The 18,249-nt window shown below is 34.9% G+C and overlaps 1 pseudogene; it reads right to left on the bottom strand.

Moving 5' to 3' along the window:
• Positions 1 to 14,339, bottom strand: part of LOC134807001 (ankyrin repeat domain-containing protein 18B-like) — a 28,475-nt pseudogene extending 14,136 nt beyond the window's left edge.
• Positions 14,340 to 18,249: the final 3,910 nt, after the last annotated feature.

The following is an 18,249-nucleotide window of genomic DNA, read 5'->3' as shown; positions in this document are numbered from 1 at the left end:
AGAGCTCCCTGGGCAACATAGGGAGATATCTCTACAAAGTCAAAAATCAGACATGTGCAATGGTGCACGCCCATAATGCCAGCTGCTTAGGAGGCTGAGGTGTGAGGATCAGATGGGCCCAAGAGTTTGAAGCTGCAGTGAACTATGATCAAACCACTGTCTCCAGTCTGGGTGACTACAGTTGCCCAGAGCCCAGACTACAATAGCAAGACCCTGTCTCTTAACAAAAAAAAAGCTCACAGAAGTAGGGGAGGGGAGGCTGGTTAATGGATACAGAATTACAGTTAGATAAGAGGAGTGAGTTCTGGTGTTCTGCGGCATTTTAGGGTGAATATGGTTAACTATGACTTATTGTATATTTTTAAAAAGCCAGAAAATTTTGAATGTTCACAATTCAAAGAAATGAAAAATGGTTGAAGTAGTAAATGTGCTAGTTAGCTTGATCATTACACACTATAAACGTGTATAAAAATATCACTCTATAGCCCATAATTATGTATATATGTGTCAATTAAAACAAAAGAGAAGCTACATTCATCCCATTTAAAAAACAGAATATGGGCCAGCCTTACTGACTTCCTTCTAATGAGTAGAATGTAGTGAAAGGGATACCATGTGGCTTCCCTATCTCAGACTGTTTTCCCTTGGAACCCAGCCCCAATTGTGAGAGCCATCAGGCCACAAAGAGAGCCTGAAAGTGCCTGTGTCAGTGTTCATGCTGCCTGTCCCAACCAAGTTTACAGCCGATGGGCAGCATCAACCATCAAACAAGTGGGTGACCAAAGCTTCAGAGGATTCCATTTCCCCAACTGATCAGCTGTTCCTAGGGAAGCTGAAGGGAGCAGAGACAAGCTGTCCTGGCCAAGTTTTTCCCAAACCACAGGTTCATGAGCAAAATAAATGTTTTTCTTTCAAGCCACAAGACTCTGGGTAATTGTTAGGAAAATAAGTTTTAAAAAGAGACAACAGGAAACATAACTTATGCAGCAGAAAAGAGTCTCCTTTAAAGCAGGATCTAATAAATGTTGATATTTATTTATTGATGTCAAACATTATTGAGAAGCAGTAGATAACCAGGAGAGAGACATAAGCTGCTGAGGAGGAATTTTCCTAAAACTCCTTCAATTATGAACTCTGATAACAAGGCAAGGGTGTCTTCTTACAATTTCCCCTCAAGTTAGGAAGTAAGACTGGGAAGCAAGAAGATGTATGATTTGAAAAACACCTAGAAATACTGGGTGACATAGGCAAAATCAGACATTTACCTGATTTCAATTAACTAAAATTCTAAAAGAAGAAGTTTTGAGTATTTATTAATCAACCTAGTATTCAATTTTCATTTTCTTTTCTAAATGAGGAAATAAGGAGAATATTATGGAATGATTTTTATTCTTCACAGAAGTAAAATAAGCATAGTGTGTTTTTGAGTGTTAAGACACAAATGCAATTTCTCCTTTACCTTACTCCAAGCTTGTTTGTATGGAGAAGTTAAGACCATCCCATCTCTATGTTATGCCACAATGCTTCTCTATAGCACACAACTTGGCTCTGAAATTTTGAAAGTCAAAATACTAATCTACTATGTGTCTCTGATAAATTGCCTGAATGTTATCTGATTTTGAAGTGCTGCACTCCTAAGACTTTTTCTTGGAATGAGTTAAACGTTTTATTCCAAGAATCCTCTACTGAGCTAGAAAGCAGAGCTGCGCATCTCTGTTTCAGTAAAGGGAGGTCAATGCAGGGAACTGTGGTTTCTGAGAATGCAAGATCTGCACTAAGAAAAGGATTAGCCACAGTGCTACCCAAGAGAACTAGCTACCAGGAGGAAAGAGGGTCTGTAAACTGCAAGATGATGACTTCACTTGATTTCCACTGAGAAAAGCTGGTGGCTCAGACTTAAACTTCTCCTTCCTAGATGATAAACATCTATGGAAGGTTCTATGAATTATAATGAGTTAGTAAAACATAATGCACTGAATATTAGACTATGTCAGCAGATCCTGTAACCAAAACTTACTGAAAATATAACTATAGTGGGAGGCAATGGAAAAGAGACTAAAGGCTTGAATGGAGAAAAAAAGAAATTAAGTGTGTCTTGTAAGCCTGGCGTCTGATCATGTCTTAGAGGAAGTAAGGTATAAGCTGGCCAGAGACTCCTTTGTGACACAAAAGGTGAAGTTACAGACATTCCACTAAATTTAATTTTTATTATGATATAAGACAACTGGTAATATGCAACATGATTGAAAAAAACTTCTCATTGAATTCGATTGGGCCTTGACATAAGAATAGACATAAACAAGCTAAGAATTGACAATCTAAAAATAAGCCTGCACTTTTACAGTCAATTGATTTTATACAAGCTTAACAAAAGAACAAAATGGGAAAAGAATAGTCTTTTCAACAAATGGTGCTGGGACAACTGGGTATCCATAAGCAAAAAATAAATAAAGTTTGACCAAATATCTTATTTAATAATTAACTCAAAATAAAATATTTAACTGTAAAAGCTAAAACTATAAAACCCTCAGAAGAAAACACTGGCATAAATCTTCGTGACTGCATTTGCCAGTGTTTTCTTAGCTATGACTCCAAAGGAAAAATGGATTCAATGGACTTCAAAATTGAAAACTGCTGTGCCTCAGAAGACAGTATGAAGGAGTGAAAAGGTAAGACGCCAAGTAGAAGAAAGTATTTGAAAAGCGTGTATCTGATAAGGGACTTACATATATAGGAAATATAAATAACTCTTGCAATTAATAAATAACAAGATAAGCCAATTTTAAAAAATGGGCAAAGATTTTGAATAGATATATCTGCAAAGAAGATATAAAGATGGATAAGCACATTAATAGATGCTTAATGTAATTAGTCATTAGGAAAATGTAAATCAAAACCACATGTGGTATCACTTCACACCACAGGATAAAATCTTTGTTCAAGAAAAAAGAGTGTTAGGAAAAATGTAAAGAAATTAAAACCCTTATCTAATGCTGCTGGGAATGTAAAGTGATGCAGCCACTTTGGAAAACAAACTGGCAGCTCCTTAAAGGGTTAAGCATGAAGTTACCATATGACACAGAAATTCCAGTCATAAGTATATGTTCCAGAAAAGTAAAAACATACGCATGCACAAAAACTCATACATAAATGTTTACAGCAGCATTATTAATAGGAGTCAAAAAGTGGAAAGAACCAGAACGTCTGTCACCTTTGGGTGGGAGAGAACCCAAAAGTCCATCACCTGGTGAATGGATAAATGAAATGTTTGATGTATACATACAGTGGAATATTACTCAGCAATAAGAAGAAATTAAGTACAGATACCGTATTAGGAGGAGACAGCAAAATGCCTAGGCAGATACAGAAGGGTCCCTGGAGAATCTCCAACCAGCCCCACAAGTGTTTACACCAGATATTATGTGCAGATAAGGGAACCTGGACTTGTCTTGCCTGGACATGCCCACAGCAGACCGGAGGCCCACATGCAGTGGGGGGATGGGGTGGAGTCACCAGGAATTCACGCCTTATGCAGAGGAGGAGCCTGGCCGCTTCAGCTCATGTGATCCTGGTATTCAATTGTGAGGTGGAAACCTCTTTGCAGGACCCCTCTCTTTGCTGAGAGCTGTCCTTTCACATAATAAATTCTGCCCTCCTCAATGTGTCTGCATGCTTAATTTTTCCTGGTCACGAGAGAAGAATCCAGATGTAGCTGAACTAAGGAGCAAAAACCCGGCATGAATACCTGCTACAGCACAGATGCAGCATGAAAAATTATGCTAAGTGAAATAAGCCAGTCCCAGCAGACCACTTGCTTTTTATTTCAGAGACTTATAGGCAAATGTATACAAAGAAGGTGGGTGGTTCCCTAGGGCTGATGGAGGATGAGAAAACTGGTGAAGATGGCTAAATGATGTGGGGTTTGTTTTTCGGGTGATGAAAATGTTCTAAAATTAACTGTAATGATGACGGCATAACTCTCTGAAAATACTAAAGTTAATGAATTCTATACTTTAAATGAGTAAATTGCATAGCCTGTTCATTATTTCTCAATAAAACTGTTACCCCCCACCCCAAATTAATTTGGTACTAGAGATCTGGAGATAGGTACTACTTGGTTTCAAATCACTGGCCAGGGTTCAAGGTCTAAGAGAATCAACAACGTGTCCTTTTTATAGAAAAAGAGATTTATATTTTACAAGCTATCCTTTTCATTAGTATCAAGTCTGTAAAATTAAATGAAAAATCTTTCTTTCACTGCTTAAAGCACTGACAGATTTATATAGAGGAATAAGACCTTGTTTTCTTTGGCCCCAATTTCTATCTAAAGGGTCTGGGAAACACACCCTTCAAACTATCAAATCTCATCAGATGGGTTTTATTAACACTTATAATGTGGCTTCCTTTCTAATCTGATTCTGGTGCAGCATCACAGAGAGAAGAAGCTGAAGGAAATCAAAATATTTTACCCCCAAATATATTTTTTGACGTATTTTGAAATGGCTGCTGCAGGGCCAAGAGATTGAAATGGCCCTCATTAAGGTAGCCCAATCTCTCCCCTTCTAGGTCTTCCCAGATCTGGGGAAGATTAACTAAGAGCCTGAGGCATTTAAAGTTTGAAAAGATATATTTACCCTCTATTTTCTCAACATATTTTGGCAGAATTTGGATTTTTCCATTATCAATATTTTCCAAAATGCATGATTTTTAATACCAAAACTGATTTAAAATTACCATACGTTGGAATATAAATTATTCTATTATAAAGATACATGCATTTGCATGTTCACTGCAGCACTATTCACAATAGTAAAGACATGGAATCAACCCAGATAGACATTATCAGTGATAATGGGATAAAGAAAATGTGGTATATATACACCATGGAATACTATGGAGCCATAAAAATGAATGAGATCATGCTCTTTGCAGGGATATGGATGAACCCGAAGCTGATATCTTCAGCAAACTAATGCAGGAAGAAAAAACCAAACACTGCATCTTCTCACTTATAAGTGGGAGCTGAACGATAAGAACACATGGACTCGGGGAGGGGAACAACAAACACTGGGGCCTGTTGGGGTCAGGAGGGAGAGCATCAAGATCAATAACTAATGTGCACAGGGCTTAATATCTAGGTGATGGATTGATAGGTGTAGCAAACCATCATGGAACACGTTTACCTATATAAGAAACTTGTTGGCCAGACTGGTCTTGAACTCCTGACCTCATGATCTTCCTGCCTTGGCCTCCCAAAGTGCTGGGATTACAGGTGTGGCCACCATGCCTGGTGGCTATTTCTCTTTTTAAATTCTCTCAGGACTCCTAAAATCTCAAAACTTTGACCTAGATTCCCTAATCTACATTTCCAGCTCTGACCATTTTCTTGAGGTCTCTTCCTTCTAGTACACATATTATAGAAAATATTCTCAACCACATGCTCATACATTGCTAATTGGTGCAGATTGCTTTTGTAGATAGTGAATGTTGTCTATTTTATGTTGGTTCTCATTAATGTTACTTTGAGTATACTGTTATTTTCTAATCTCAAAGGGGGACTATCTCACTGTTATGATAGTAACCAGTATACTTTGTCCTTTTTTTCTTGCTTTCTTCTTTTTTGGACCAGTATACTTTGTCTCTTTTTTGTTTTTCTTTTTTTTTTTTGTTTTGAGATGGAGTCACACTGTGTCATCCAGGCTGGAGTACAGTGGCATCATCTCAGCTTACTGCAACTTCCACCTCCTGGGTTCAAGTGATTCTCCTGCCTCGGCCTCCCAAGTAGCTGGGACTACAGGTGCACACCACCACACCTGGCTAATTTTTGTATTTTCAGTAGAGACAGGGTTTCACCATGTTGGCCAGGCTGTTTTTGAACTGCTGACCTCAGGTAATCCACGCACCTCAGCCTCCCAAAGTGTTGGGATTACAGACGTGAGCCACGGCACCCAGCCCTCTTTCTCTTTTATGATAAAAACTTTCCCATGAGAATCATATTATCAATTGTTTGCCTTTGTTTTCTTTTAAAGAAATTCCTTTTCCATAGAGATATTGCATGATGAAAGTCTTGTTCTAAAGTTTCTTTTGGGGGACACTTAACTATGTCATTGGGAAGCTTCAGTAAGTAGAGATCTCCCTTCTTCTCACTCAAGATTCTTCATCTCAAAATGGTGTCCACCAAATGTCTTAATCCAGGTAGTCGCTTGTTTAGAAATTCATGAAATAAGAACCTTCTCGAGAAGTTGGAGGCTATTGATTGAGATGGTTTAACGCTGCCCCTTATTATATGTTTTACTCCCAAGGTAGACATCAAAGTGGCTAATAATTCTATGACTGATGTCTAACTCACTTCTATGGGAATCTATACAAAACGTTTTATTTATGAGACAGAGTCTCCCTCTGTTACCCAGCCTGGAGTGCAGTGGCTTGATCACTGTTCACTACAGCCTCAATATTCCAAGCTCAAACGACCCTCCTACCACGGCCTCCCAATGTAGCTGGGACTACAGCCGTGCACCACCATGCCTCAGATAAGTGTTTAATTTTTTTTTTTTTTTTGAGACAGGGTCTCACTATATTGCTCTGGCTGGTCTCAAACTCATGGGCTCAAACGATCCTCCTGCTTCAGCCTTCCAAAACCAGGTGTTTAACTGGGGACTAACATGAAACACTTAGAAGACTACGTGGAACATAGTGAGCTACATAAAATATTTGCTATTAGCATAATAATTTTATTGTATATCTTAACAAAATTGTGTATTTTAGGCAGGTGGCATGCCAATGGAAGTACTCTCCTATAGCTGCACTGAATCATTCTTACCACTGAGAGTTGCAGCAAATGGGGGACATAATTTATAACTTACTTTTCTCTCTGTATGACTCATTAGGCAATGACTATGTATGTACTACAATGTAAACAGCACCTCCTGGATTGAATAGTACATAACTGACATGACCAGCAGAGACAGGCTAAAGGCACTGAGCTGAAAACCCTGGACTCTATTGCTAAATCAAGGCTCCTGAATCTGTTCCCTCTGAGCAACTGTTGCTGTGGTGCTGCCTTCACAAGCACTCTGCTGAGCACTCAGATTGAGGTGCTCTGCTATCTGTCATCGGACAAGCTGCACCCAGAACTGTTCAGCTGACAAACTGGTAGCAGTCCAGAAATACAGTTCTGCTGCATAGTGAAAAAAGGCCAATTTAGATTCTTTTTCATAGAGAGAAAAACATAAATATGTGATTTAACAAGTCTCCTGTATTAAACTAATTGGTTTAGATTTGATATATAATTGCTAAAAACACACTTAGAATATAAACCTTACTGTGTCAAGGTCTCAAAGAAGAAATAATTGGTATGGTATAAAGTATTGAATTGTATGCTACAAACTTCTAAGCTAAAATATTTTCAATGTATGCAAGGATAGGTGGCATACATATTATATATTATTCCCCCATTAAGCAAATTTATAATGAGAGAAAATTATCTTCCATAAAAAAAGCCATGTAAAATTAAGAACTAAGTTTTTCTGCACAGACTAGACAATGATTGCTAACACATAAGGTCAATGAGAGAACAGTCAGAGAAAGCTTCATGAAAACAATAAATTGTCTGCCACGTCTGAGTGAATGAGGCTAGATGAACAGAAACTGAGAAGGTAGAAAGAATAGCATGAGCAAGACAAGTGCTGAAATCTGCCCACTTAACTCTGAGGATAAAGTCCAATGGCAGAGAAATAAAAATCCGTGTCCACATAATAACCTGTAAGTGAATGTTCACAGCAGCATTTTTCATAAAAGCTAAAAAGTGGAAACTAACCTAAAGGTCCATCAACTGATGAAAGAATGGAAAACCAGTGTAGCCATGGAATAGAATATCATTTAACTATAAGAAGAAATAAACTACCAATGTGTGCTAAAACATTATGCTAAGTGAATTCTGAAAACATTATGCTAAGTGAAAAAGCCAGTCACAAAGGACTACGTATTGTATAACTCTATGTATATGAAATAAGCAGAACAGGCAAACATATGGAGACAAAAGTAGATAGATGGTGGTCGCCTACAACAGAGGTAGGTGGAGGGACATGGAGGAAGGCTGCAGTCATGCCTAGGAGATGTGGGGTTGCTTTTCAGGGTGATGAAAATGCTGTGAATATACTAATAGATACTGAGTTGTACATTTTAAATGGTCGAACTCTCTGAAATGTGAATGATATCTCAGTGAAACTGTTTTTAAAATCCAAAGGCAGGATCAAGATAATTTTCTCAACTCTCAATTTTTGATGTACATGTTATCTCAAATTTAAATATTTCCACAGTTTTATAGTATATTTTAAATAAAAGATAAATAAAGAAAATGCCTAACTTTTCAAATAGTTTGTAAATTAACCTAAAACATGCACTTTTAAAAGAATAGTATAATGGCTTTTCTGTACAAGTTAACCTAGAATCTGTGAAATAAATAGACACAGATTCTGTGTCCACTCACAAAAGTGAAGAAATAAGACAATTTTCTGGAACATTCCATGAAACATTCTTCTCTGATTTAATCTGGCCTGCCTCATCAGAGCAATACAAAAATTACTTAAAAATACTGTTTTAACAGGACAAAAGTCAGTTTTCTATGAGGAATGATGTATAATTCTCAACTTTTCCAAGGGTACATATTGTAAGAGAAAAGGTATGCAATGGTTTTTCAAAATGGTAGAATGAAAGTCACTATATTAAAAAAAAGTATATTATAGTGATAGTAAAATGGAAATAATTCATTGTAATGAAAATAAAAAATCAAGCTTCTGCCATAATTAGTATCCTAAAACATGTTATGTAATTCAACTAGCTACAGAATAACAGTTGACATGCTAAGTTCCATACATACTTGACTTTCCACTTGAAATAATTTCTTCTTTGGGACCTGTGTCTCATCCAAATTAATGTGATAATGTGACATACCTTCCAGTGGAGACTCTAACATAGTTAATTTTTTTAGGCTGTCAGCCGCTTCTTGTTGAAGTTGTCTCACAACCACCTGAGAAAATATTTTTGTTACTGATTTTATAAATTGCCTTATTATTAAATTATGTTAATAATATTTAACTCTAACATACCTACTTTGAAAATTATCACCACACATATCAATTCACCTTCTTTTAATCACATGTACACATTTGTATTTATTACTGAATTCAGTGAGGGATGCACAATATGTTCTCTTCCTGCCAAGTTGGTATTCTCTTACTTACATAACAGATTCATCCCACCATTCAATCATCTTAGAAGCTCAACTCAACCTCAAAGTTCCTGACATATTCAATCACCTGTTCAAATCCTTCCAGCAGATTCCTATCTCAGAATAAAAGTAAAATTCCAAAGACCTTTGAGGTCCTAGGTAAACAGGTCTCTACCTCCCTCTCTGACTTCAAAGCTCCTACAACTCCCTCCTGTAATTACTCCATTCCCACTGTACGTGAAGCCTGCCACCCCTCAGCCTGAAAATAGGGATCTAATGCCTTACTCATAAATCACAGGCAGCTACAAGTATCTTTGTACTGAAAAAAATTATATTCCAATGATAGTCATTGAGCCTTGAAATAAAAATTAGGAGCTAATTATTAATATAAATATTCAAAGTAAACTATAAATACCAGTGGGAAGACTAAACCAAATATAGTTTTGCTAAATATTACCACATGTATCCTAAATTATGATTTTATAACAAGTAGGTGCCTTTAAAACATTACATAGTCATAAAAATATGTAATTTGACATGTTTTCAGATTTGTTAAATTAATATGATTAATAACAAAGATATACCAACTAAAATACATAAAAAGCTACTTAAAGCAAGGTATTACAAGACACAGCAATACACTTCAGTTCATCTGGGAAATCTAGAATTAAGTGTCAAAGAAAATCAATTAAATTTTAATTTGAAAATACTCATTTCAGGTGTAAACATTTCCATTTATACTTACATTATGGTCTTAACATGTGGCAACATAAAGTCATTAAAATTATTATTTCAGCAGTACAGAACTATCTACCTTAAAATATGACTCTGTGCCTAATAAAATTTCATAGGTGACACAATGTCTTTTCTCAAAGTAAATCATCTCTCACCTCTACCTTTTATTTCCTAGAAATGAGGCACGTTTCTAAGCTGGTATAGTAAACACGGTTTTCCTTTTTTTTTTTTTATTAAAACAGATTTTTTGAAATATAATTTACATACTATAGAATGTATCTGTTTTAACTTAAAGTTAAAAGATTTTTTAGTCCATTTACTGAGTTGTGCAGCCATCTCTACAATCCAACTTTACAGCATTTCCATCACTGCAAGATCCCTCACGCCCATTAGCAGTCACTACCAGCTTTCAGCCCCAGCCCTTTGCAAACATTAGTCTACTTTTTGTCCCTATACGTTTATCTTTTCTGGATGCTTCATGTAAATGGAATTATACAGTATGGTAAACACACTTTTTATCCATTGATTTTTATATTCAACTAAGTTCAACATGTATCCAGAACCAAATGTTTAAATTTTCTTTCTAAAAGTTTGAAAATATTTATCTTCCTTGATACTTACTACTCTTTCTGCTTTCTCTCTCTCATATTGAAAGAGACTTTCTTTTAAATGATCACATTCATTCGTTACCTTCTTACTTTTCTCTTCTAGCATGAGGTCTTTCTTTCCACTCTCAATAAAGCCTCTTTGGATATTACTTACTATCTCTTTATGATCCTCTTTCTGATGAACATCATCTAGTTGCTGTTCAATGCACGGATTTTCATGTTGGAGTTGACATATCCTCTCTTCTACACAGCTCCACTTTCCAGTGGAATTATTCACTTTAGCTTCTGCATTTTCATATATCTCTTTCATTTCCTTTATTTGCTGCTGTGTTTGGCTTAGGTCGTTTGGAGAGTTTCTAAAGCCAATGACTTTTTTCTGAGAGTATCTCTTTTCTTACGGAACTTATCTTTTAAGGTATTGAATTTAATTTGCGTTTTAGAAAGTTGTTCAGTAAGAAACTCATTCTTAACTTCTTCTTCGGAAATATCAGAACTCATTTTTACTTGTACGGAAACATCTTGTGTTCTAATGCAAGTTTTAGGTTTCTTTCTGTTTTCACACTTTCACTGTGTTTACTTATAGCAGCAGTCAGTCTAGACTGATGATTCAATTTCAGCTTCCAGTCTTTTGTTGCTTTCTTCTTCCTTCAACAGTTCAGAATTGAGCCTCGTATTCTCAGCTTTGAGATCATTAAGCTCTTGTTGATACCGGAATGCTGTTTTTGTTATCAATTCCTCATTGAGTTTTATATACTTTTCAAGGGCAGCATTTGTTTTTTAACAATTTTAATGTCCTTAAGATATTTATTTTCTTTTTCCAGGTTGTCATTTTTCATTGTGCATATTTCCTGTCTGAATATAGCAATATCTGTCTTCAAAATGCAATTTTCATCCATCAGATCTTTCATTTCTTCGTGATTATGAAAATCCTAAATAAAACAAAAGAAAGTTTTAGCTAGTACGCAATAAAATAACGTATCATGATTACCTCTGAAGTTAAAGAATAACCTGCACATCCATATACTAAAAAGGTTACTGTAAGTGGATATCCAACTGGAGAAAAAGTTGAAGCAAAACTTTGAACCTTATAGAGCATAAGTTCCAAAAAGTTCAGAAATTTATTTAAAGTCAATGAATTTATAAAAGTAAATACACACACACACACGCACACCAGAGAATTTTTAAGAATTTCAGAATTGGAAAAGCCTTTCCCTGAATTACAACAAACTCAAAATCATAAATTAAAGCATTAACAAATTTGACTAAATTAAAATATATCAAAAAATTGCATTTACACTTTTGATATCTAACCCATACACCACCCTATAGTAAGAACCTTACTTCACACGTATTTGGACAGATAAAATTTCCCAGAGTTACTACAGTTCTGTTTCACTGATAACATTCTATTTCAATTTGACTCTTTTAACACTTTTATAGTCAGTTGTAAGAATTACATTTACTAAATCATAAATCTAGACATTATACGAGTCACTCCTATATACATTCATTGATGAACTCATCTAGTTACCACAATTTTGAAAAAGAAATGTTAAAAATATAAGCAAGCTACAGGATTTTCCCCAGGACTTCTGATGCTACTTCTAGTTCTCTGACAGATCACAGTTACTTCTGTGGTGTAAATGTATCAATACGAAAGAAAACTTTTATTTCAAAACACCAATGGTAAATAAGATAAAATTTATAGAGCTCTTCTTAGAATATCATGAGATTATTTGTGATTGCAATAATTTGTTTCCTCTTTATAGTATTAGGTACACTAATCAATATGAAATAGCGGGAAGTACAAGGAACAATTTTACTGGGAAAAAAATCTTTATCAATAGGTTATCACTAAGTATATATTATGGCATATTATTGTTTTCAAAAGCTCTTTGTAATAAAATAATATCCTATGTGGATGCCAAGATTTATAATAAATATTAATAATTGTACCTGTAAGTGTCATCATTCATTTTTTGAAAATGAGATAACATTTCTGGTTTGTTTTAGACCAAAATATTATATATTACATCAAGAGGATATTATAAGTAACATTGATAAAATAATGTTTAAAATATAGAATTTTTACCAAAGATTGATTTATCTGATTTGGAGTATTTCTTGTAGTCTTCAGTTTCATCTCTAGTGATTGAACAGTTGGTTCAAGTTGTTTTGCTTCAACTTCTTTCTTATATTGTTTCTCTTTCCTTTCTAATTCTTCTCTATTTTTTTGTACAGCATATTAACATTTGTTTTTTCTTCACTTTCTTGTCTTAAGATGCATCTGCAGATAAAGACATTTATCTTAAAATTCATTTTGTTAAAAAACAAAGAGATCATCCTGTGATCTACCTCTGCAGATGCTCTTTATCATCCTAATAAAATTTCTATGTTCTGGATTATTTATCCTTTGTAGTTCTCAGATATTTAATTTCTCACTTCAACATCTTCAAACTAATGCATATACTTGAAAAGTAGTAAGGAAAGAATATTCTGCTAAAGTTTTTGTTACTAGTCACTCTAGTATGTATTATAAAAAAGGATACTGGAAATAATTCAGTATAGTTAGAAGTTCAAAATTACCTTTTCAAATCACACAGTCATAATTACTCCCCGATTAGAAAAGATCGTTTACAATCAACTAAATTTTTAAAGTTACTATTTATTGACAAGCGTATAAGTTCACTAGAAATAAATTTTCATCTCTATGAAATATTGTAGGTGTCTCTCCAAATGATTTACAGAGTAAGATGTCTCTCACACAAACTATATCTGCAGATGATTGTCATCTAAAACTAGGCTAAAGAGTCTAACATCTGTTACCCCACACTTTTTATAATTCTTTCTTAATACTTCCAATTCACCTTCTTATTACATATATTTTATATATTTATTAAGCTGTTGTTCATTATGTGTAATATATAATTAATGCCCTTAATAAGTATGTGTATGTTTACACAAGTTATGTTTTCCTGTGAAATCTAGTCCCAGAAGTGGAGTTGTTGAGTTAAAGGGATGTCAGGTTATTTGAAATTTTGATACACAGCACTAAGTTACCCTTCAGAAATAATTTACCAATTTCATATACCAACAGTGTATGAGAATGCCTTTTTCCTCACATTTTCAATGGTAGTAATTACTTTTTCAATATCAGCATGACTTTACAAAATATATCTTATTTTATGTTAATTTGCATTTTTCTGATTACCAGGCAGGGCTAAATATCCCTGGTAAAACTATAAAACTTGTTAATCATAAGGAACATTAGTCCAATTTTGAATTAGTTTATAGCACAATGACAATTATCTGCTGAGAAATGCTGCTATAGGTGGCCAGTCACGGTGGCTCACTCCTGTAAACCCAGCACTTTGGGAGGCCGAGGTGGGCAGAACACCTGAGGTCAGGAGTTCGAGACAAGCCTGGATAACATGGTGAAACCTCATTTCTACTAAAAATACAAAAAATTAGTTGGGCAGGGTGGCACATGTCTGTAATCTCAGCTACTAGGGAGGCTGAGTCAGGAGAATCACTTGAACCCAGTATGCATAGGTTGCAGTGAGGTGAGAACACACCATTGCACTCCGGCTTGGGCAACAAGAGAGAAACTCCATCTCAGAAAAAAAAAAAAACAAACAAATAAAAAAACAAACAAAAACACACTGCTATAGGCTTACTTACCTATCATGCTCTTCCTTCAGTTTCTTGGGAAATTGCTGAGGATACGTTTTCCCAACCTTTCTCTTTTTGGTTAATCTGTCAGCAGCAGCAGAAGACGTACTATGACATACATTTTCTGATAGTTGTAGTTTTTCACTTTTGTTTGTATTATTTCCTTCTTTGACCTTTAATAAAAGTAATATGAATAATAATAATTATTTTATTCAATAAAAAACTTTTTCCCTGATTTTTTCACTTGATTCAGGTTAACTATCACCATTTTAATGATAAAAGTATTTTGTGCTTACTTTAATTTTATCATTATACATAATAATTATAAGATACTTATCATTTTATCATTGAAATTTTTGTCAAGTCTGCTCATTTCTGTTTGAGTGAATGGAATAATTTTCCAAAATTTCAAAAAGGACTCTTCTCCATTTTGTGCTTTTATTCGCATCCACTCTTTGCTATCTGATATAAACGTTTATGCTATCTGACTGGCAGAAACAGAGAAATAAAAAGACACAGACATGACATATATCTTCAGTCATTGCCACCTGGATTTTACATGAAATAGCCAGATTAAGAGGATGTGACCTTGTAGGCCTTCAGGAAGAGTAAAGAAGTTATCCCTTTTCTGCACTGAGCTATTCTTTTCCCCACTGCCTTTTATCTCTTTTTTTTTTTTTTTGGATCCTGGGATATCAAAAAAGTGAAAGTTCTCCCTGAACTATGGGAACCAATGTTTGCCACAACACAAGAAGCAGAGTGAAACTGCTGAGTTTCTAGTGCAGAATTCTGGAAAACGAGATGCTTCCCAGATTTCACATTCAATTACCACAAACATTTATAGGTGGAAAACATACGGTACAGTTATCTACTTTAGCCCCATTATCTACTGAAAATGGGAGTCAAACCAACCAAGACATATGAAATGTTTCATCCAGAGCTCTTGAGGTGGCATTCCCTAGCATTTCACGGCACCAAATAGCGTGATACAATTCCATATTGCTGAATTACATAAATTACCAGATAAATTTATCAAATTAGATATATTAAAAGTCTAACTTGAGCAAAGCAATTTAACACCTCAGAGGGTGGGAAAAGGCCTCATCTGCTTTTACTTTGAAAGAAGAAAATCTCTAGATTTTTGTCTATCTTTAGAACACAATGTACAGAACTCAACTTTCTACTAAAGAGTCAAAGGCTAAATTTTTAGCCAAGAAATTATGCTTCTTTCTTACATGATAAAAATCATACATGCCAAAACTTAACATACTTTATTAAACAACATAATGTAAGGTCTGATTCAACAGAAATATTGGAGTGGTGATTTTTTAAAATATGTGGAAGTATATATTTGTTTTCAAAATATTGGAAATAACCATGATGGAACTATAAATTCAAACAGTTTGAGCTAAGCAGATAAACTGGCGTGCATGAAAACACATTAAACAGACTCATTTGCCTGGGAATATTCATTGCAACTCTCAAGGCTAGACGTGTTTTTGTGGCTCATCTCAGTCATTGCTTCCCTCCCATTGTATTCCCATTCTATCATTAAATAAATGTAATTCATCCCTAAATGAATACAGAAAAAAGAATCTAGAATCTAAAGCTTATTTCTTTACCAATTTCTTTATGTTGATCTGGTTCAGAAGGTCACATGGTATATGGCTGAATTAGTTTCCCAGCTCATATGCCACTTGGAAGACTGAGAGTGAGACTTAGGTTGATTAATGAAGAAACATTATGAGAACATTCTCCAGAGCCGTTGTTTAGATAGCAGGACTAATCTACTTTGACACATAATTACACATTTAGAAAACCCCGCTGTAACTGTACACATGAGATTTTCTTGAATAGAAAATTTGACTAAATCAAATAATTGATAAAGAGAAAAAAGAAGCAGCAAGTGAACCTCTGTCTTTTTGAAGTTGGACTTTCTCTTTCTCCAAAGCCAGGAACTCTACTTGTAACATGCCTACCTCATTCTTTTTACTATTATTATACTTTAAGTTCTGGTACATGTGCACAATGTGCAGGTTTGTTACATATGTATACATGTGCTATGTTAGTGACCTTGGAATATCTTGCTGTAAGTCTTCTAGCTATATTTTTGATGTTCTCTCACTATGTGGCAAAGAATAACCCGCATTTTATAATTCAAGATTCATGCTTTTGTAGTTATTAACACTGGGATTGTCATACAGCGGCTTCTGGAATAAGCACTGTGTTGGTTTTCTGTTTTTATAAGTATCTGTAGGAGCAGAAATACTGTGACTTTCTATCTGAATCATGTGCTTCATTTCTTTGGGGTGGGTAAACCACAAATCAAAAAGACTTTCTGGATCTCTAGACTGAGACCAATGCCTAATGTCTAATTTCCAATTAGTGGTATTTGGGTTTATATATTTTTCCTTTTGCATGTCAAACTCTTAATCATCTTTCATTTCAATCATAATTACTGGGTTCCTTGCTTTTTCAGTTTCTATATCATAACAAAAATTTTCATCATCTGTGTTAGAAACAAGCTGTGTGTCTGGTTTGTTATCATTTTTATAGTCTGATTTAATTTAAATGAAGCTTAGAAGATGACTGGTAAGTGTATTTCAGGGACCTGGAGTGTGAATGGAATAAAAAGACATTTGACATGGGCTTCCTCTGTTCAGGCGCTGCCTGGACTGCCACAGAGCTAGACCCTCCAGATACATTTTTCTCCTCACAATCAGGGACATGATTCATCAGACTAGAGGGCACTCCTTTTTTGTTCATCCCTCTTTAGAGTTACCATGTAGGAGCTCTTCCTCAGGGCAAGCAGTAATTTTGGAGTTTTCAGAACTTTTACCAATATTCAGCTTGAACTTGTTTGTAATGAATATTAAAGAAAGTCATGAATATATAGATTGAGTCCCTTTATCACTGTTCTTACCCAGTTCTGGTTCTTGAGACTTTTTTTTGGGGGGGGGCAGGTGCAAAATGGAAAACAAATTTGCTTATTTTGTTTCTCAGATGTCTTTTCTGTCAGAGTGTATGTTTTAAAATTAGCTTTAATCAAGTATAAACAAAGAAATATTAGAAAATAGTTAAAATGTAACTGTGAAACTTAATCTATGTGTTGCTACTCTTAAATTATGGGATTGTAACTAAAAAGTGAAAAATAATTTGCCTTGGCTTAACATAGGACAGAAACATGAACCAGCAAGCTGAACTCTCAGTGTCTGTTTGGACTAAACTTAATGCATTTGTGTAAAATCTACCAGAAATGAATTCAAAGATGATAGGTAGTATTATAAAAGCTTCCTCTCTTACAAAGACTTTACCTCAGCATACCAGAAAGAGTGAGCCCCTACAGTGCATGTTTATTTCTGAAGATTAACTAGAGCACTAGGCAAACACTAAATTATTAAGAGCTAAACTGAACACCAATAAGAAAGAGAAGCAAAATTTTAAATTCTAATTCAAATGATATACTATGATAGTGTTATGTATCTAGATAGAATTTCTGCTTATATCCACTTCTAATATATTTTAAGTTCCGGTAGTGATAGGGTTTGGATTTTTAAAATTTTAGTAATGTTTACTATGTATTTATGTTGAAATAAAGTTATTGTTCACACCCTGACACCAAAGGTCCCATTCTGCAAGGTAGGATTCTCTTAACAGGCAACTGCATTGACTTTTATGACCCCATTCACTCCCTGAACACAGACACAGAAGTCAACTGGTGACCACAAAACAGAATAAATCTTTAACCTCGGCACTGGTGACCAGAAATATAAGACTGCAACATTTGAAGCACTGGCAATGATGACTCCTTTAACACTACTTTAACTCAGTGGCCATTGTTGTTAAACTGTTCATAATTTCTATTCCTCAGTAATATGACCCAATACTTCATGTTACCTTGTGTATTATGAGTAAGGTTATATAAATAAAACAGCAAGATAATTCTGAAAATTTCTTGCCTCAATTCCAAGGGTAAAGACAGCTATGAGTTACTAGAGATACTAA

This window comes from Pan troglodytes, chromosome 14 (genome assembly GCF_028858775.2).
Source record: "Pan troglodytes isolate AG18354 chromosome 14, NHGRI_mPanTro3-v2.0_pri, whole genome shotgun sequence".
Classification (NCBI taxonomy): domain Eukaryota; kingdom Metazoa; phylum Chordata; class Mammalia; order Primates; family Hominidae; genus Pan; species Pan troglodytes.
Note: the sequence above shows the minus strand (reverse complement) of the source record. Positions and strands in the feature narration are given on the sequence as shown.